A 22,295-nucleotide genomic window follows, 5' to 3' on the forward strand; every position below is an offset into this window, starting at 1 on the left:
CTCCCTCCACCCGCTCATTGTAGTGTTGATGCATATGTGTTCTAAGGTGCAATTAAAACCCAGGAGGGCATGGAGCTACCTGCCAAGGAGCAGCAGGTAAGCGCATAGTCCCTCCTGCTAGCCCTCAATGTCTACGTGTATTTAAAATTGAGAGGTGGGCAACGACGTCAGGGGTGAGGTGTGCACCCTGATGGTAATTTGGACTCTGTGATTGTGCCCACCCCCAAGATCCTATATGTATGTGTAATGAGAGTGTGAATAATGTGAATGTCTAAGTTGTGGGATAAAATTGAGGCAGAGGCAGCCAGAAGGGGACAGGGGGGGGGGGGGGGGGGTAGCCTCCTCTGCACCCTGGTGACATACCCCCACTCCAAGGCCCTGCATGTGTGGGTGGTTGTGGAGGAGCGGGAAGAGGGAGGCAGCTGGAGATGGGGAGGGAAGGAAGGGAGGGGCAGGTAACTCCTCCCTGGGGCCAGCTCCCCCGCTGACCCCAGTAGGCACTCCCACCCTCCGCGACCCGCCAGGGAAGGGGGGCCCAGGCCCATCAGACCGGGGCCCAGTGCAGTAGCGCCCTCCGGCTCCACAGAGCCCTGGACAGTCCACCCAACCCCACCACAGAGAAAACTGCACCCACCCCACCATCCACTCATCTTCCAGACTACATAAGACGGTAAACGCCCAGGCTGAGATCTTCCTCCACCTCTCCTGTATCTCCCCCTCCTGCAGAGAGTTCCTGAAGAGAAGAAAGCTCCTGCAAGATGTGACCATCCCCCCCACCAGTTGAAGAGCCCCCCAGGCGGCTCGACGCACCGGCGGCACCCTGCTCCAGGGCCGGGCCCCCATGCACCCACCCGCCCACAACCCCGGCAACACACCAACCAGGACCCAAGCCCCCGAGGCCCGGCCCGGGCCCCAGCCCAGAGACGGAGCGCCCCCAGAACCTCACGCCCATCCCGGACCCACCCAGGGGCAGCCAGGTTGCCAGGTCAGTAACCCACGTCCGTCAGCACAGACCCTCCCCTAGCCCCGCTGCACGCAGCCGCGAGGAAACAGTCACCTGAGAGCCAACAGAGCCCCCAACCGGACGTGACCGCTACCCCGGGTTGAGCCCCCCAAGGAAGATGCCTCCGGGGGAAGTGTTCGACCCCCCTTGAACTTTTCCACATTTTGTCACATTACAGCCACAAACATGAATCAATTTTATTGGAATTCCACGTGAAAGACCAACACAAAGTGGTGTACACGTGAGAAGTGGAACAAAATCATACATGATTCCAACAATATTTACAAATAAATAACTGCAAAGTGGTGTGTGCGTAATTATTCAGTCCCATTTGGTCTGAGTGCAGTCAGTTGCACATAGACATTGCCTGATGAGTGCTAATGACTAAATAGAGTGCACCTGTGTGTAATCTAATGTCAGTACAAATACAGCTGCTCTGTGACGGCCTCAGAGGTTGTCTAATAGAATAATGGGACCAACAACACCATGAAGTCTAAAGAACACACCAGACAGGTCAGGGATAAAGTTATTGAGTAATTCAAAGCAGGCTTAGGCTACAAAAAAGATTTCCCAAGGTGGGCGAATCTGTCCATGGGACAACTATTAGTCGTGCACTGCACAAAGTTGGCCTTTATGGAAGAGTGGCAACAAGAAAGCCATTGTTAACAGAAAACCATAAGAAGTCCCATTTGCAGTTTGCCGCAAGCCATGTGGGGGACACAGCAAACATGTGGAAGAAGGTGCTCTGGTCAGATGAGACCAAAATGCAAAACGCTATGTGTGGCGGAAAACTAACACTGCACATCACTCTGAACACACCATCCCTACTGTCAAATATGGTGGTGGCAGCATCATGCTCTGGGGGTGCTTCTCTTCAGCAGGGACAGGGAAGCTGGTCAGAGTTGATGGGAAGATGGATGGAGCCAAATACGAGGCAATCTTGGAAGAAAACCTCTTGGAGTCTGCAAAAGACTTGAGACTGGGATGGAGGTTCACGTTCCAGCAGGACAACAACCCTAAACATAAAGCCAGGGCAACAATGGAGTAGTTTAAAACAAAACATATCCATGTGTTAGAATGACCCAGTCAAAGTCCAGATCTAAATCCAATCGAGAGTCTGTGGCAAGATCTGAAAACTGCAAAACAGCTCCAGCTCAGTCAGATTAGATGGACAGCGTTTGTGAACAGCAAAGAAGAATGGGCAAGGACTTCAGTCCCTAGATGTGCAAGGCTGGTAGAGACATATCCTAAAACACTGGCAGCTGTAATTGCAGCAAAAGGTGGTTCTACAAAGTATTGACTCAGGGGGCTGAATAATTACGCACACCCCACTTTGCAGTTATTTATTTGTAAAATAATTTTGGAATCATGTATGATTTTCGTTCCACTTCTCACGTGTACACCACTTTGTGTTGGTCTTTCACGTGGAATTCCAATAAAATTGATTCATGTTTGTGGCTGTAATGTGACAAAATGTGGGAAAGTTCAAGGGGGCCAAATACTTTTGCAAGCCACTGTACTTTTGCTTTCAATACACAAATACTTGTTTGCTTTATTTATTATCAGATTGCATGTTACAATCTGGTTTAATACAGTCTATGTGTGGCTGACCAGAGGTGGCTGGACACACACTTAATTGAAAGAAAGTAAACAGGAAGTCAAAGCTCAAGAGTTATAATTCTTTTTTCGCCATATCGACTGTGTGAATGCCAAAACTAATCTGAATACTGTAACTAATAAGAGTATTGATACATTATCAGAAACTGTTGCATAAATTTGATTGTGCTGTCGTTAACGGAAATCTGTTTTGGTTTGTTTTGTTTTGGATGTTGCAGAGAAAGACAATACTGCAAAGAAGAGAGGCAAAGCTACGCAGAGAGACAGCAGAGATCACACCCAAGAGATGAAACTGAGGCACTTGTTGCCACAGTAGCAAAGCACATCAAACTAGGGAAAAAAGAAAAACAGTGTCTGCGATGTAAAAGAGAATGTTTGTGACCCAAACTGAGAGAAGTTGTCCCAAAAATCCTCAGTGCAACTTTGGATTTAATAGTGATCCTTCAACTCTAACTGGCTTAGAAGCTTTTGTGGTTGGAATCCACATCTAGAGATGCAGCTTTTCGTTTTTCATTTAGGATGTTTTTGGCAACAGCACTTTGTAAAAAACTGGCCAAACACTTAAGCAGAAAAAAATAAACACCTGTGTATAAATCAAACATTTTTTGTGGGCACAGTTTTAAATTCAGAACAGCAAGAAATCAAATTCAATGCTGTTGCTGAACAGTAATATTCTGAAATGTCACAGACAGAAGAGTATATTAGTCACAATGTGAATATCACACAATTCTTAGATATGCAAAATATTTCCTGGTCACGATGTATCATTGCAGCCATAATCAGACAAATGTTCTAGTGCATCAAACTACTCTTCCAGTCCTCTTTACACATTATATTTATCACCTCCATCTGAAAATGGGGGAAACCACAGATATTGTCAGTGAATAATAAAGAGGCAGGAATTTTTCCAGGTGATGAAGACACTGAGTATTTTTATGTGTTAAGTTTGGCTTAAGTCAGCTATAATAACCTAAAAGTCCTTTTAAAATATTCAAAGACAGACAACGTCATAGTTTGATGTAACAATACTAACTCCGAGTTAAAGACAGCATCAGTGACGCTAAAAGTAAGCAACAAGCATATAATATCAACACTACATATACATGAAGATAAAAGCATAAAGTGACACAACAACAGTCACAACAGTTTTTCAACAACAGTTAAAAAAGCACTTGGGCTTAGCCGTTTATTGACTCTAACACTGAATGCTGAATGTGGCTGTAGATGTCATTGTTGCTTCTTGCTGCTCTAGAAGAGTCATTTAAAGCAGCAACATCGTGACATCATGTCCTTATGGAAATGTCTCCCGGTGAGGCCCCTCCCTGTCCGGGTGACATCAGCCGGAGCTCGGCTGCTTTCCTCCAGGAGTCCTCGGTGTAACCGCACATACACATCCAGCGCTGCCACCGGGAGAGCTCGACGGAAAGGGCGCCTGCTCGGCTTTTCTAACCGCTTTTCTTCATGGGACAAAACAATATTAATACTCCCCTGCCAGGTAAGCTTCCATCTTTCTTTCGTCTTCGTTTGCCTCCGCGTCAGTTAGAAATGATTTTTAAGAGACAATTATGCTCTACCTGAGGGCGGCAGTTTAAAAGCAGCAACTTTTTCTTTTTTTTTTTATGAACCTCAGCGTGGAGAGTGGTGCTTACATTTGGGCTGTTAGGGGAGAAAACGGCACTTTCTAGCTGGGTTTTAATTCCAAAATGTTCTCACTTAAACAGTTACACGGCTTTATTTGGCTTGTTCTCCCCGTCTCGCTGTTTCCTATCTGTGAGTGCAACTCTATCATACCTGCCTAATAACTACAGTAACGGGTCTTTCCGCCGTTCATGTAGCGGTTCTTTTGCCTCGTTTGCGCTGCTAAAAGTCATGTGTGACTCGTCTTCAAGTGTAAATCCGTCTGAAACACAGCTAAAGCCTCGGTAAGCTGTAATAACTGTCGGATAGTGAGCTGTAGCAGTGTTACAACCTGATAGTCTCACTGTATGCTAATGTTTAGTTCCTAGCTCAAATAGGGCTGTGGGTGCGTGTACTGTGGGTGGTGGTGGTGGTGGTGGTGAGGGGGTCACACTGGTTTCCATGACAACACATTAACCACAACACTGATTGCGACTGAAGATTTGACACCAGCACCTCCACCACAATCATCATCCTCACAATAACTACAAGTTGCAGTTTTCTGGGTCAGAGCTTTCACACAATGCACACTGGGTCATCAGCCTTGCTTCTGCATTGGCGTCCCTGACCTCCAGGGCCCTACGTGCCCCATGTATCATTCCTCCACCTACTCACCACCTGGACCAGTAGATCAGAGCTTTACTGGCCCCCTTAATTTTCACTGGCCCAAGGGGAGAAAAATCCACCCCATCACTACAGAAAACATTTGACTGTAATGCAGTCCTAGCACTAGCCCCACTCTAGAGCTCCCATGGGTCATTAGAAACTCTTTTGTTTGTATAATTTTGTTGTATAAAATGTAAAAATGCTGCGTTTAAGAAAAGCTCATCACCAGTAGGATTCATTTTATTTATTTATTTAATTTTTAGAAAGAGGGGCAATACATATTAATGAACATTTTAACAAATGTAAATATGCCACATTATAGCCTTGGGCTAATTTCCATCTGCAGACCCTCTGGCAGGTTGGTGTTAAACACAAGTTAGTAAAAACATACAGAGACACTATTTACAGGTCATGTGACAAGGACAAAAACAGTGATCACATTATACTAGAACAAACAATGACAAGGAGAGTGGACGCATAGGACAGTATAGATAACAATAACGGAAACATCAATTATATTGCACAAACCCCAGTATTGTACATGCCCTGACCATCGTGATATTGCGTTCACCCATTGCACTAACAGTTGTTTCCCTTTTTGTAATACACTAACTCTTTTTCCCTTCCAATATAAAACATGATTATTAAACATGATTACATGTTTGTGTGTCCCTCAGCCGCCCTTTTAAGTGACTCTTAAAGATGGGTAGACTTGTACTTTCCCTCACTGACAGTGGAAGACTATTCCAGAAGCTCACTCCCTGATATGACAGAGCATTCTGTGAAAAGGTGGTCCGCCTGAATGCCAGTTCACAATCACCTCTAACAGTGGCTCGAGTCAGTCGAGACCCGGCAACACTGCTAGACTTTTGTTTAATAAAATCACTCATTGGTGGAGGCGCCAGACCATGTATAACTTTGTATATTAGACAGGCAGATTTAAATAATTTGAAATTAGTAAAATTTAAAAACTTGTATTTTTCTAAAATTTGACAATGGTGATATGAAAAAGGTTTTTTATCTAATATTTTCAATGCTCTTTTGTAGCATTTGTACAGGTTTTAAAGCTATGGCAGTTTCTAGATACTTGCTCAATGTTGTCACCCTTTTGTTATCTGCATCTAGTGAAGCCAGTAGGTTCTAGGACACATACAGGCAAAATATGTCCTGTGCAAATCTCAGTCTGATGTCCAATGGAACAAAAATGAACAACCCACAAAAACATTAGGTGAAAAGCAGAGTTATGTTATCTGAATTCCAACAGAATTTAGATAACATAGTGCTGAATTCCCCACTTGTGTGTTTCATAAAGTACTTTATTTATACAGTAATGCAAGTCCATCCTGCAGTGGATCCTACACAAGTAAAAACAGTTTGACTGAAGTATTACAGCAGTAATAACAAAACAGAAAATAACTGGAGTTCATTCATATATGTACAGTATAAAGGATGGGTGTAGTTTCTGGGTATTAAAAGTAAAAACAATATGAAAGTGCCTTTTTAATTGCCAGCCGGGCCATGGGCTGTGGTTGTTTTAGTTCTCTATGCGTCTCTATGATGGACCTCAGCCCTGACTAGCGTAACCTCATTTTTTGTGGTCACCATTATTTCCGATCATCTTAAATAAAATGTGTCAACACTTGTTGAGCATCACTTCGAAGCTGTTTGGGAGTCATCTTGTTCTTTCAAAAATGCAGTTCGAATAAAATGCTTCTCGGGGAGTCCAAGGTTAGCTTAAGTTATTTAGCATCACAGGTGACTTTGTGATCATAACTGGTAGAATAATTGCTAACTTTACACATATTTTATGATCTCTTTGCTACATTGGGGCATTTGTTATCTGGAACCCAGCCCTTACCACCCCAGGTAAAAGTAGCCTAATCTTAATCTTGAGAAATATGTAAAGAATCTTGAGATAATTTAATATGCCAACAAAAACAGCATGCTAGCTTTTTCTGATCTCGAATCTGTATAGTATTAGTGAAAGACTGATCATCACTCACTCAAGACAGCTGAACAGACTTAATTGTCACAAAAATAAGAGATCTGTTTCTGACAGCTTAGACAATTACATGAAAAATAGATTCAGCGCTAAAAAATAAGCAACTACAGTTTACTAGCTCATACTTTAATAGTTAATAAAATAATTAAACTTTGGCAAATATGCATCCCAAAAGTCTCTGTAGAGAATTATTTTTGTTTTTGTCATTTTCTCCGTGTATACACAGTATATGAGAGCATATAAGGTGGCATGGTGTGTGATGTGTACATATATAAATGCACTGAGTGTGTAAATATTGAGCTCTCTGAGCTGATTATTTAAGCACACCTGGTGTGTAATGGGTTGATGTGGCACAGTGTGCTATTTACTTCTCTGTGCTGAGAGTCCGATCAGCTATTTACATTTCCAGAGTCACTTTGTCTGTGTGGTGTACTGGTGGTGGCTCCTTGACGTTCTTAACAAATGCCACTTTGTAGAATCACTCTCTTTTTTTTTTTTGCATCTTTAGTGCTTTTCCCTTTTTGTCAATAGGAAGGCTGTTTTTTTTGTCAGTGAGTCATGTTTCAAATGAAATCAGATGATTCTTTTACTGGGTTGAAAAATCGCTACAAATGAATTAACGCCCACTTTGGATTTAAATAACACTTCAGAGCAGTCTTTCTAATGTTCTTTTGTAATCACTTGTACGTCACGTCTCAAAGCGCAAATAGTGTTTTACTCTGAGTGTGATTTCCTTGTCATCTGTTGACATCATGAAAATATAGTCAAATTTCATTCACATCTCTATTGCTTTGAGCGTCATACCTGCTGATAAGTTGATATAAAAATAGAGCATGAAAAGATCAACAGATTAAAAGAAGTCCGCAGAATAGCTCTGTTACGAAAGCTTGTTTTCTTTTTTACATATTTGGTTAATCTGTGAGCTGCTGGTACATGGATTTTAAAGCCAGTTGCCTCCTGTCTCCTGCTGTAATGTTCTCTGTGTAAGGAAGGGAAGAGGGTAAGTTTATTTACAAGTAAGGTTACAAGTTATAGTTTTTACACAGCTGAATAAACGTCAAGCAGACAACTGATTATCAGAAGTGTGAGATGCTCGAGAATATACTCCGGTGTCCTGTTATATTTTAGATAGCAAGGAGTTTATTAAACCGAAACAATCTGCAAATTTCATTAAAATTTAATAAACTATCATCTTGTCTTTATTTTTAGTTAGCACATACCTTAAACACTTAAAGCTGTAAGCTAATGATAGTTATATAAGAGCAGATGCTGCTGGTGCAATAAGCTGTACGTTTTACGTCCAATGGATGCATGATCTGATTAGTCGACTAATCGCAAAAGTAATTGGTGACTAGTCAACAATCAAAATAATCATTTGTGGCAGCCCTATTTACAAGTGCATTACATATTGCATTAAAACAAAAATTGCCCAAAAATATGAACTTTTTTTAGGACTGCTGTTAGTTTACGAGACAGTGTTCATTGGGGCAGATGGGTTCCCCTCCCTGAACTGGGATCTGCTGGAGGTTTCTTCCTGCTAAAAGGGTTTTTTTCTTCCCCACGGTCGCCAAAGTGGTTGCTCACAGTGGATTGTTTCATTGTTATGGGTTTCTCTGTATTATTGTAGGCTCTTTATGTTACAAAATAAAGTGCTTTGAGGCAGCTGTTGTTGTGATTTGGTGCTATATAAATAAAATTGAATTGAATTATTCAGACTGCTACAATGTTTGAAGTTTTCTTTTTTTTTTCTCCATAGTTAACAAGTACAATGAAAGCACAGAATCCAACAGCGTATCAGTCCATCTTTAAATAGTCACTGACTACACTGCCCTGTCTGTAACTTTCCACTCCAAGCATACCACTTTCCCCTTATACACATTTCTCAGAGCACAATATAAAACCCTTATAAATATATAAAGCCAAATGATCTTTGTTGCTTTGATGAGAATATCTACCATTTTACTGGGGACTATTTTGAGTGAGGGATTAATGCATCTTTGTGACAACACGATGGGGTATGTGTGATTAAGTCAGAATAACTACTCTGTGTGTGTGTGTGTTTATCGTAATTAATGAACTTGTCACCCAGTGCAACATTATGGCTCACTAATGTATTTTTAATAGTTTTTGGATGATAGTGGAGGTCTGTTACACAGAGAAATAAGATATGCATGCACAATATTTAAGTATAAAAAGAGACATTTAGAATATTACCAGAAGTTTGAGAGGTGGAAAACAAATCTATGAATTAAAAAGGACATTACTGAAAAACTAAATATTTCTGTAATGTATTTGAAGTGTGCGGCTTACGCAAAACTAAGTAAACAGCATCCTCTACAGCAGCTTCTGAATCCGAAGCGACCATACCACGTGTGTTATTATTTCATTCCAGGCTACCCTTCCTTGTCTCAGACATTTCTGTGAGCCACACTGCAGATACACCAACAGTCATATGGCTGATTGCAGTGTAAATTTGATTTGTGGTGCGTGACTGAGGTTGACGTGGCTCAATGTCGTTTTGTTTGTTCTGGACATTTCACCCGGAGCAAAACTTACTTCATCTTTCTGTCACTGGGAGGCCCGGTCTTGTGTTTCAGCTGGACTTGTACGGACTTCATTGTGTGAATGAATACATGTGATTCCAGATAAGCGTCACCCCCACCCCTCCCCTCCTTCCCTCTCCCCTCCAGGGGTGAACGTGCGTGTCCTGGTGTCGCTCTAGCTCAGTTCCAGCTGATTACAGCATGAGTTATGACAGCATGGGCACTGCTGCTGTTGGCATCAGACAGGCAGCTGGTCCTCACCTCCATCCCCCACCCAGCAGCACAGGGCCACCATCATCAGCTTTACTTGTCAGGGATTGAAGCCAGCCTTTATATCAGGGGTGAGTCATACTGGAGCTCGGTCTTTTCCTAACTACCTCCCCTCTTTTCACGCTCAGCATCAGCTGGCGCTTAGAGTGAGTGTTCCACTGCTGCACGAGAGTCATCGCCACCTGTTATCAAGAAGGAAACACAGTGTTTATCAGATTGATTTTCTTCAAGGTTTTTAAACCGTGCTGTATGACAGTCTGTGTGAACATCAGTGTCCCTGCAATATTGTTTGGTATTCAGAACTGCAGCACATTAGAGGTGACTCCAAGGATGGCAGTGTCTGATGGTCAGACATTTGTGTTAGTTCTGAGAGGAGTGTGACATTTCTGACAGGAATTCAACAACATGTGAGGTACATGGCGAGTGTACAGAGATCTAAAACACCCTGTAAATCTGTTTAGATTACACAGTACTTTGTCTGATGAGATGCTAATTGGGCCTCATTAGAGTGACAAACTCTGTGTGGCTTGTTGATTTTCTAGCCTTCCTGAGTGGTTATTAAGACTGTAAAAGTTTTGGAAACTGTTCTTTTTTGTAGGAGATAACATGAACAAATGTTTTTCACAATAAACATTTGCTGTTGGCTTAATGGGACTTCACACAAGAATTGACTAGCAGCGATTTAGTGACCAGAGACCTATGGCCCTATGGCAGAGCTTCCCTGGTATGTCCTCTTTTCTTCCCGATATACACTTGCAGACCTGCAGGGACACGTGAGGTGGGCTAGATGGTCAGAAACGCCTCATAATGAGGGCACGCCACTGTCCCTCATCATGACCACATATTGTTTTCATTTGTATGTGTATATATTGTATTTACACATATATACAGCAAAAAAGCTCCATGGCGGAGTTTGGAGTCTGACTGTTTGAGGCTGTGGACAGGTGTCTTTTATACAGATGATGAGTTCAAACAGGTGCCATTCATACAGGTAACGAGTGGGGGACAGAAAAGCTTCTTACAGAAGACGTTACAGGTCTGTGAGAGCCAGAGATTTTCCTTGTTTGAGGTGACCAAATACTTATTTTCCACCCTGATTTACGAATAAATTCTTTACAAATCCTACCATGTGGATTCATGGATTTTTTTTTCACATTCTGTCTCTCACAGTTGAAGTGTACCTCTGGTGCAAATTACTGACCTCTGTCATCATTTTAAGTGGGGGAACTTGCACAATCGGTGGCTGACTAAATACTTTTTTGCCCCACTGTATCTTTTAATATCAAATGACCATATATACATTTAGTATTTATACTGTTTGTATTTATAGTACAAATACTGTAAAAAAAATAGAAATTACCATACAGTATTTGCAATATTTTGGTTGAATTCCTTTTTAGTTAAAGGAAATTCTAATAGCCACCCATTTTGCAGTTTACAAGTGGACCCTGCTACAGCTAAGCAGCACTTTTTATTTAACATGCACTTTTACAACTATTTTTAAGCTACATCCATAACATTAGTAATTGTATTACCTTAGCCTGCTGTTTTACACAGTCTGGCCAGTTAACAGAGTTAGAAAATAGCAAGTTTCCTTGTCATTGTTTTCTAGCTGAAATTCTTAAAGTATCACCTCTCCAGGGACCATGGAATAAGTGGGAAATCTACACTTTAGCTCCATCATAACCACAACCCCCTATGAAACCCTACAACACAACCTACAGTGTAGAATGTAACTGTCGCAGCCTGCTAGTATTGTGATCGATCTGTTCAGTTCATCAATTAATACTGTGAGTGGGAAACATGACCAAACTAATAAACGATCATGGTGGACTGAAGGACTGTTTGACGTGTCCATCAGTGTGATTTTTAGGATGTGTAATATAGATTCAAGCTTCACAGCTTACATATCATTGGCTTCAGTCTGTGGACTTGTTAAAGAAAGCAAAAGGGAATGAAGTGTGTGTGTGTGTGGGGGTGTGTGTTGGGGCTAGGGTATATGGGTTTGTGTCTGTGTGTGTGCTGCCATTGTATTCAGGATCGTGACAAGACTGGTAACACTGAAAACAGCCCAGTGAATTTGCTGGTAAAGGCAGAGAGTGACAGTTAAAGCGTGATCTCTAACCTCGTCTTTGTCGTCAGAAGAATACATTTTCCTCTTTTTCTCCCTCCTCCTTCACTAGAATAGTGCATGATTTCATTTGAAGCTTGGCATTCCTCGCATTCCTCCATACTTTTCTTTCCTGCAGCTCCATTCCACCTTGGTGTGTTTATATAGTGAAGTGAAAGACTGGATGATAGAGGCATCTGCTGCAGCAGTGACACATCACACAGAATACTTTTGTGGTGTCAGAAGAAAACTGAACTGGTATCTACAACTAATCTTTATCCGTAAATATGTGCTTAAGAGAATGCACCCGGGACTGCCAGAGACAGAGGAGTTTGGAGTCAAAATATTCAAACATGCACGGTTTATTGCCCCTGGTCATCATCGCAGTACTCTAAGGAAAGTCTGTGAGCCAGCACAATCAGGCAATCAGGAGTTCTGGCTTGGAGAGTTCTGTTAGTCAAAAAACAGAAATAACAAATAGAGTTCATAAAACAAGAGTAATGACGGTATGAGACACCTAACTCAGTGCAGGCTCAATGAGTTGAGCAGATTCCTTCTTTGGTTTTTAGGTGATAGCTAAAACTGTTTCCAGACAAACGCTTTACTGCAGTTTGTCTGTTAATCAGCAAGATTGAAAGAAAACTACCAGGCTGAATTTCTTTCAACCTGGTGGAGTGGTGGAGCATCGGCAAGATGAGAAGTCTGAACCAGGGATGGTTCTAAAGTCTGAGTGCTGATTAGATCATTAAGCCGTTGGTTAACAGGAAATCCATTGACAGCTATTTATTTACTAGTAATTTGGTCATCTTCCTGGTTCCAGGAATTGCGTATACAAATTTAAACTAAAACAAGTGAATGTCAGGTATTTCCATTTCCGTTTCCATTTCTGCTCCACCTGAAAATCCGTAGGCAAATTAGATACCAGCAATTTTCACATCAGGAGCCAGAATTATCATGGTTTTTCCTCTGTGGTGTCTGATGCCTTTGAATAATGAATAAAACAAAAGCAGACTGTTTACTCTTGGCTTGTGCAGTATCTGCTAATGAACATTACTGCAATGGAACATAACTTATTTCCTCTTTTCAATGCTTTAACTTCACCCCTTCTTTTTCCTTGTTGCTCATGCTTTCCTTTTTCTCCTTTTCAGCATACATTAATTTTTTTGTATAACTATTGCTATAGATAGCAGTACGGCTGTTCGATACAACAATATATATTGGATGACGATATGAAAAAAGTCTTATTACTTCATATTATGCTATCGTTTGTTTCGTGGTGTTGTAAAATAAACTGTTTCTGGCAATATTTTTTCATCGTTTTGATGGTCACTGTAGAATTCCTTAAAGTTCTCTCTTTCTCTTATTTTATATAACCACACTACGGACTGACAAGCCATATGATGCAGCTTTCACACATTCACACATGTTTTTATGCATTGTTGTTAGCAGCAGCGACGATAAAACCATCGTGTGGCTCCACCGTCCACTTGTTTATTTTCCACATAAACCTTTCACAATAAAGCTGAAGAGCCTGTTGAGATTTTTCAAAATAAACGGAATCACGTGAAATAGTATGCAGAGTGTTTACGGATGAGACGCTAAAAAGAGCCGTCAGGTGCTAAAAAATAAACCTTAGAACAGGCTTTTCCCCACAGCACGGCATGTAATAAATACACAAAGAAATTTGCGGCCATTTCAACTTATGTAACACTCGACTCTAGGTACACAACGCCCAGCTTAAAACACTTCACGCAAGTTGAGTTGCCTGAGATTCACAGAATTTACCGAAAATGTGAAATTTTTGTGATATATATCGTTGTGGGGAAATGTCTTATATCGGGATATTAGATTTTGGTCATATCGCACAGCCCTATATATATAGGAATGGGTATCATTTAGGCTTTATCCATTACCGGAGCGAAGCCGGTACTTTTGAAATGGTGCTCGAACCGGTGCTTAAAGAATGGAAAACACAAACTTTGTCCAAAAACCTCTCATGTTCAGCTGTTTTTTTTGTAAAAAGATAACAATGTTAGCCTTTTCTGTAGCTATAGGGCATATAAGGTATCACTCCTGGCTGGAAGCAGTGCTTAAACAATGGAATAAACACAAACCTCTCATATTTAGCTGTTTTCCACTTTTCCTTTGGTCGTTTTAGCCTTTTTGGCCAGGGTGAAGGGAGTATCTGCCATCAAACAAGAAGACAGCCGCATGTAGCTATGATGATGTTTGCTAGTTCACCTTACATGCATTAATGTAATAACGTGGTTAGCCTACTCAACGTAAATTACACACGGACGACATTAAGCTACTCACCCAAAGAAGAACGGCTGCTGCTGCCATCATCATCCGTCATCATTTCTGCTACACTGGCAGGGCTAGGGGCCAGGACTCTCCTCTTCGGGTTCTTGGGGGATGTTGCTAACTCCGGGTCCGATAACAGGCACCACACCCGCAGTAGATGTGCTCGGTGTGAGGTCTTGCAGCAAGCTATCAAATACGGTGCATTTCTCAGCTTTTTTAAAAACGCTATGCGTTGCCAGGTGTTTCATCAGATTCGAGGTGTTACCTCCTTTGCACAGTATCAGCTTAAAGCACTTGTTGCAGGCTGCTGAGTTGGCATCTTTTGCTGTGAAGTACAGCCAGACTTTTGACCACTTCGCCTTGGGCATTTTTAATCTGTAGCTCTGCTCTAAAAGAACGTACGTACCTGGGCCCGCCTACTATCTTTGGAAAGGTAAAATGATTGGCTAGAATCCAAAGTGTACAACATCTCAGGAAAAAAAAAAGCACCAAAATAAAGCACCGAAATGTACGCTGCTTTTCGGTCTGGTTACTACTGTTTATGTCAGAACCCATCCCTACCTATATAGCAGCACTTTGTCCTAATTTCAATAGCACAGAGCACTGCTTACACTAGTGTTATTACTGTATCTTTAAGCAGATTTCTTGGTGTGATGTAAATTCTAGTGGTCATTGTTACACCCCGGCCTAGGCAACCGGCGTGCAACGTATGAAAATAAAAATAAGAAAAAAAACACACGAGAAAAAAACTAAAGCTCTCCACCAAAATCCCAAAACGAAGGTGTCTCAAACGAAAATATTAACAAACCCATTCACAGCTATTTACAACAGACTATTTATTTACAACAAAACACCAAACTATTTACAACACGGGGGAGATCACGACCATGACCAACTGACACACAGGGCTTAAATACATAGAAGGAGCAATCAGGGAATGGACCACAGGAGGGAAACACAGCTGGGGCAAATTAGACCTGACGAGACAAAGAAACGTAAACTGAACACTCTAAGATAACAACAGACCTTCAAAGTAAAACAGGAAACACATGACAGTCACGCAAAAACAAAACACTGACAACACCGAAACGTAACAGTCATTTACTTTTTTACTACTATACTGAAAGGTACCAATGCAACGGTGACACATAATGGACTAAAAAGTTGTACATGAACAAACATCTGTCCTAGGTGTCCACACCTATCTGGATGTTTTCTCTTGCTTTGGGCCTTCCCATGTCAGCAACTTTTGCCTGTCATTGAGGTGTAAAATGTTAATTGCACAGGTCGCCAATCATTAGAGAAAAAAGTTTTTGTAACAACTGTCCTTTTTTTACTTGTTTCTATTTTCTATTTAGCATTACTCTTTCATTCATTTGACAACTGCATTTGTTTTCATTCAGAGTGAATTTAATCCTGTTTTAATTGTTGATGGTTGGTTGCCTGGACATTTTATCACCTTGTGGCTACTATCTATTGCCACTTGTGAACAATGTCGCACATATTTTTCTTTTTCTTTTTTCTCTTCTTCAGAGAGTATGGAAATTATAACATATCTACGAAGAACTGTACTTGAGTAAAACTGTGTTAAAAATAAGGACAAAAAATAAGGACACATGTTACTTCTGTAGCACGTGTCCTTATTCGTACGATACAGAGAAGATTAGCATGGTCCCTGCGCAAGGATGACACGCAAATTTGTGAAGTGTTCCTCTTTTTTTTTTTTTGGGCAGGGATAGCTCAGTAGGTAGCATGGTGGCCCCATGATGGGAAGGTCGGGGGTCCGAATCCACTGAATGGCTACTCTGAGGTAGAGCAGGGCAATATGACCAAAAATATTTATTACGATATACATTTGAAAATTTGCGACAATGATATAACTGACGATATAATTGACACTAGACAAAATACTTTACAACTCCACAACTTTATTAGTGCAAAAAAACCCATCAATGTATTTTCACTTAAACAAGAAGCTGTTTTTTTATGTGCATTAAAGTTATATAAAAATGTAACAGTGTAAATTCTTTGCTGACAGTTTAACCAAAAGGCATTTCCAGTGGAAACTGGCCGACATATCCTCAGCATAACCATGTGTAATATCCACAAAACTTAAAAAAAGGTTATACACACACAATACGTTAATATTATGTTGAAGCACAGTACGTATCACTCCACGAGGCTCCTGCCTACGATAGCTGTAATGCTCCGACAATCCATCAAGCGGTGTGGCTTCGTAGCTTAGCAAAGTTGTACTAAAACATTGGACAGATTTTCGAGCGCCGTGTTCCACATAAAATCGTTTCGAGGTCAGTAAACACAACCAGAATTCATATATAAGGCACACGGGATTATAAGGGGCGCTCTACCAAAAATTGTGCTTTGTTGTGTATCTGACGGACGAAAGCTAAACCAGTTCCACACCACTGAAGTTGCAGCATTTTTACAAACCAATTCTGGTTCATCCGTTTCATTCAACGATCCGCTTTCGCCCTTCTCATTCTGATTTGCCGCCATGTGCTTATGTAAACAAAGGCACTGCGCATGCGCATTTTACCCATATTCTATTGCGATATTTCATTTTCCTTTCATTGCCCAAAATTACTCCGGTATTACTGTGAACGGTATGATATAGCCCAGCCCTACTCTGAGGTACCCCTGAGCAAGGTACCGTCCCTACACACTGCTCCCCGGGTGCCTGATTAGTGGCTGCCCACTGCTTAACTGAGTTAATGGGTTAAATGCAGAGAGAGTAATTTCCCCATGGGGATCAATAAAGTATTATTATTATTATTATTTTCCCTTTTCTGTTAAAGAAATGTTTTTAACCACTCACCATTCAACATTCGACTCAATGGACAACGCTTCTTAGCTTCTGTGTTGATTGAGAGCTACACAGTGTTTATTTCAGCTGGAACCAAGATGCCCTTTCTTTTGTCTTGGGATTAATGAGCATCTCCCACTGGTTCTGGTTTTGTATGCTCACTTTTCTGGAGACTTTTCTGGAGAAAATCTCAGAGAAACAAACTCAGCGATTTCTTTGCCTCCTGTTTCGATGAGTCATGCATGCCTTCAAATGCCAGCATAAATGGGCTATAGTGATGTCATGAGTATCTTGAGACACAACCAATGCAATCGCCACAAATTAGGGTTGAGTTGTTGTTTGACTCTCTGCTTTTTATTGTTGTGTGTGTGTATGATGTCCCATGGTGGCAAACACTGGTGTTAACTCCATACCATAGCATCCCATGTCCTCCACTATATTTATCGCTTTTCAGCCCCCCCCCCCTTTTTTTTTTGCAATTGTTTTCCAGTACCTAGTTTGAATATTTTTAAGGTGTAGTTGTGACAGCGAAGCATGACTCTCCAAATGCACAGAAACAGGTCTCCCTGACAGTTGTGTATACCCTGCGCCAGAGCTCTGCCTCGCTGCGGGACATGAAATACCGGAACTTTGTTTCCGCACACTCAAGGCCTCGGCAGTGTTGACTCAGTATGAGAGTGTTTGTGTTCTTGCATCTCTCGCAGGGCTGCTGCCTGCAAACACAGCAGCTGGGTTTCTCTCATTATCTCATGAATTCACAAGTTAATTCAAGGTCTGAGAGCTTGTTTAACAGCCAGCGCTCGTCAGCTGCCTCATCCTCCCTTGCTGGAGACACACTCAGATGGCTGTGCGTGTTAGTGGGTTTAAATGTGACGCAATGGTGGAGTCACTGTTGTTTCTGTTCAGTCCGTCTTTAGTCAGAAAGTAACTTATACAAGAATGTTTTGTTAACATTTCGAAATAAGAAAAAGCTTTGTGTTAGGAAAACCATAATATGATGCCCTTTTTTCTGCCATCTTCTTTGTTGGTGTGTCCTGAGGATCTATGATTGCAAGTGAGCAGATGCTATCAATGTATTGAAGGCGGCTCTTTGAAGGAAATGCAACAGGCAGGGAGAGTAAGCAGAGATCTGGCCGCCTCTCATCACAAAGGCATTTCCTCCTCAGCCACTTCCTGCTAAGGAGCAGTCGCCCTTAAAATCACAGCAGAGGCCCAGGCTACGCTGACGGTCAATATGAGGCCTGTCATTTGGTCATCGGGCTCCTTTTATTGCTGTGAGGAAAACATCTTTAACCTTGTACAGTAGGTGGTTTTATAGCCCAAAGCATCATTAGTGGCTATCCACTGCAGTCCTGTTCTTTACAAATGGTGTACTCTCCTTTTTAAAGTAACAGCATAAAAGGAAAAAAAATGATGAGCAAGCAGGAAGGCAGGGTCTGTTTCAAGCCACAATCTGTGATCCAAGTATATTCAAAATGCTAAATCTAATCTCACTGTTAGTAACAGCAAAACCGGATTTGATTTGTTTTATGAAGCTGGAATTAAAGAGTCACAGAGTAGTACACAATACAGACATTTCACCAGTCCAATGGGACATTTCATCTGTAATATGAATTGATTGGTAACTGTTCAAATCCACCCAAAAACGTGGGGCCAGAAAAATAATTTCCTACGGTTTTGTACTTGAAAAATAAAATAAATGTGTCATTAATGTAAAATCACAATCTGTCATAAGTTTAATTTATTAGCAGGCTTTGTGCCCAAGGCGAAGTCGTGTTTAATTAGCTCACCGTGCACAGGCTGGTGTTGGGATTTCAAAACCCAACACAGAAGATCCTGTTACCAGTGGTACTTGTAAATATGTGCACCCAGACGTTCTGAAATATTCATATTTTGTGACAGTAAACATCAAAGCAATAATCAGCCCTGTCTCTTTAGCCTTGGTTCTGCTTAACATTTAGTGCTAATTAACAAACATCAGCCTACTTAAGGTTGAGTCCACTCATAAAGTCACTCACGCACTTGTTGTCATGGTTTTGAAGCAGATATGTTGTTGCTAGTGAACGTGAAGGTGCCTTTGGAACCAACTTATATGTTTCCAAGTAAAACAGGCAGTGTTGGAGTTGATATTAGTTAATGTACCTGTCCTCTTATCCAGTGGTTGATTCGTCTGTTATCATTAACACTTGCTGCATTTCTTTGTCATTTCTGACAGCTCTACTAATCTAGGAAACTAATTTAAAATTACACATGCATAATTAGCATACTGGCATGGTCATTTATAAAGGCAAACTGTACAGGATTGAAATTAGTTTATGTTGCAGTACAGACGCTTGCTTAACAGCATATGATAACTCCACCCCAACTGCTGTGCAGGAAATGGATGCTGACACTAAAAAAGTTGTTGTGTTGTTGTTTTTTTATAGGTTTAATAACATTTCTGTATGCTACAAATGTCATATGGACATTAAAGTTAGAGAGTCTGGGAAAAACAAAACATTTCATAACTAAGAGTCACAGGGAGAGCACATTATTTCTAAACTGTGGGTTTTATCTATAATGAAGATGCCCACTGTGCCTTATAAGCTGTTCAAAGGCTCTTTGTGATTTCCCTGTGAATCTGTAATAAAAACCAGTTGGCACCAGCATTTTCCTGAGGGACATCCACCCTACAGGAAGTGAACGGCTGAATAAAAGGAGTGGCACGGTTGACAGCTTTGCAGAGCACTTCCTCTGCAGGGACCGTGAAGGAAAGGCTGAGTGACTTGACTTTTTCTTCAAGCTGAGATGTTCTCCCACGGCCGCTGCAGTGAACTGAAGTGTGGAAATCGGCTTAAGGCGCCTCAGCAGGGTCAACTATCTGCCGTTCCTGCTGCCTGCCTAAATTGACCACCTCACTGCCCTGACAGGAAATGAGAGCAGAGGTTGGAGAATGACGGATGTGATTATTATTCTATATTCATGGCCTTGGTTTGCATCGGAAGAAATCGTCTCACGCTGCAATGCAGTTAACACTTCCTTCTCCCACTCCCCCTTCTCCCACTCCCCCTTCTCCTCCTCTTAGCCCTCCTTCTGCAGACAGTTTAAAAGACAGAGCAGCAGACAGCCTGAGGGCGGCTGGGCTTTAACTGGGCTGACAGTGGATCAGTACCATTAAACAAGTACGCAGAGAAAGACAGCAAAACAAAAGATATGACCAAATTATCTCTCCTCGCTGCCTGCAGTACAGTCCACTACACCAGAGTTTATTGGACGATTTTGAACCTGTTAAATGGGATGTGTAAATAATTTAGAGTTTATTGCTTGTTGCTCTGTAAAGATGTATTTTAAGGATGTACATTTTAAAGCTAGAAGCTAAACAGTAGTTAAAGGCGACAAGAAGTCTCTTTTTGGACATTTACACTGGGGGAAATAATTAGTTGATCCCTTGCTGAGTTTGTAAGTCTGCTCACTTTCAAAGAAACGAATAGTCTCTTATTTTTATGGTAGCTCAGAAATATATTTTGGGTCATTGTCATACTGGAAGATCCCCCAATGACCTATCTTAAGTGTTCTAGCAGAATGAAGGAGGTTCTTCAACTCCAAACTGGAGTTGCTACTAAAGTTTCATTGTATTCCTGATAAACCTTTCTTTTGGTCATTTGGTCTGTGCAATCACAATTTCTTAAATTCCAAAAAGCTAGAGTTTTTTTTAAACCCTTGCAGGGTCCTTCTGTGTGTGGAGTATGGGTTTTTAGCATGTTTTTTCTCAGGGAGCTCCGGTTTCTTTCACCTTTAAAAACATGGTAAGTTAATGCTGTCTGTCTTGTCCCAGGACACAATCTGAAGTTCATGTCAGGAGTTTAAACTTTTCAGGTAAATGAAAGTTAAAAAAGGTTCCAGAAATTAGAAAATACATTGAAAACTGAATATTCTCACATGTATTTCATAGATGATGTAATACTTGCTGTAACTTTAGACAATAATAGAAAATGTATTTTTAAATGTCAATTAGATGAACAAAGCTGCCAAATTTGTTGAAAGTCAAGAACAGCCTGAGACTGTATACCCCCACCAAGGCTGGAAATAACCTCCACTCTAAGCATGAATTAGTCCCTGGATCCAGATACTCTTGATATTTTCTTGGAAACTGTCTCCCACTTTTTCCTATTTCGGATCTACTAACTCTATTAGCTTGCACTCATGCAGCTTTCTGCTCATATACTGTACATCTTCATCAAGTCTTTATTTGCTCAAGTGTTTCTGTCCACACACTTGGTTTGTGTGCATTACTCTTTTCAGAGAGCCTTATTTAGCTGAACTGCCTCCACAGTCAGGCTTTAGGTCTTTACATAAAATTCTTCACAATCGATGAAAATAAAAGACTGTTACTGTGTGTTCTCTGGTGACTTGTTCTGCATTCATCTGTGTTTGTTCTACTGTGGCTTAGAGGAGAATACCAGCCACAGCTTTCCTTTTTGACACAATCCTCCCAATGAGAAACATGAAATTGTGTGAAACTGTTATGGAAGTCAGTTAAAGCAGTTACACTTTGCAGAAATGTTATTAGAAAAAGTCTGGAGGGAGAGTTTTTGACATGTTGTTAGCAAAGAAGCTGTCTGAGCCTCATTATGGCCTCTCCAAGCGCCTTATTACCAGGCAGCATGTTGTGATTTGCATGAATAGAGTCTTCTTGTTGCGCTTTCTCAGATATACATGCCAGAAGGACCTCGCCCACCATTGTTTTACAGTGTTAAACAGTGCAGGGTGGTCCGGCTGAGGTTTGGATAGCTGCTGCTGCAGACCACCCAAAGTTTACATCTGACCTCACCTCACCCAGGTCTTCCCACTCATTTCAGATGAGATCCAGACAATATGCCATTGAGCAGAACATACTAACATTGGTTTTGAGTTAATAGTGAGAAAACTGTCTTTAGGGCTGGACTAATGTGGATTATAGTGATATTTTTGGATTAAAGCTAATTTTTTTCTTCATGAACCTGTTTGTGCAGCGGTTTATATTCAGAAAGGAGCTTTAAGGATGGCTGGAAATCCAATAGGACATTAGATAAAACAATAAATGGGGACACAAGTTAAAAAAATAATCAAATTAATGGTCAAAAACATGAAGCTGTACTAAAAGAGTGGATTTAAAATATGTATAAAGCTGTCACTACACTCTACTCCTCTCAGAGCCTCATCAGGCTGTTTCAGCAGCTCAGAGCTGCCAAGCAAAAATGTGCCCCACCAGAGGATTTTGGCCTGAACGTTGGAAAACCTAAAAACGGCTCGTGCAGATGACCCAAGGGACCCACTCGCTTCATCCAGCAAAAAACTCAGACATGGACTATATTTTGGCA

At 41.2% G+C, this 22,295-nt stretch overlaps 1 protein-coding gene across 2 annotated transcripts in view; it reads left to right on the forward strand.

Annotated features, from left to right (window-relative positions):
• The first annotated feature begins 3,787 nt into the window (after positions 1-3,787).
• The window catches only part of LOC309690993 (SH3 domain-binding protein 4), a 47,887-nt gene continuing 29,379 nt past the window's right edge, over positions 3,788-22,295 (forward strand). Inside the window, exon 1 of one of the 2 annotated variants that reach the window (XM_082508504.1) lies at positions 3,788-4,115. The gene's annotated coding sequence lies outside the window, so the exon portion shown is untranslated. The remainder of the gene's footprint in view (positions 4,116-22,295) is intronic. The other variant, XM_082508503.1, reaches the window with a different exon arrangement.

This window comes from Aulonocara stuartgranti (genome assembly GCF_965226115.1).
Source record: "Aulonocara stuartgranti genome assembly, chromosome: 16".
Taxonomy (NCBI): domain Eukaryota; kingdom Metazoa; phylum Chordata; class Actinopteri; order Cichliformes; family Cichlidae; genus Aulonocara; species Aulonocara stuartgranti.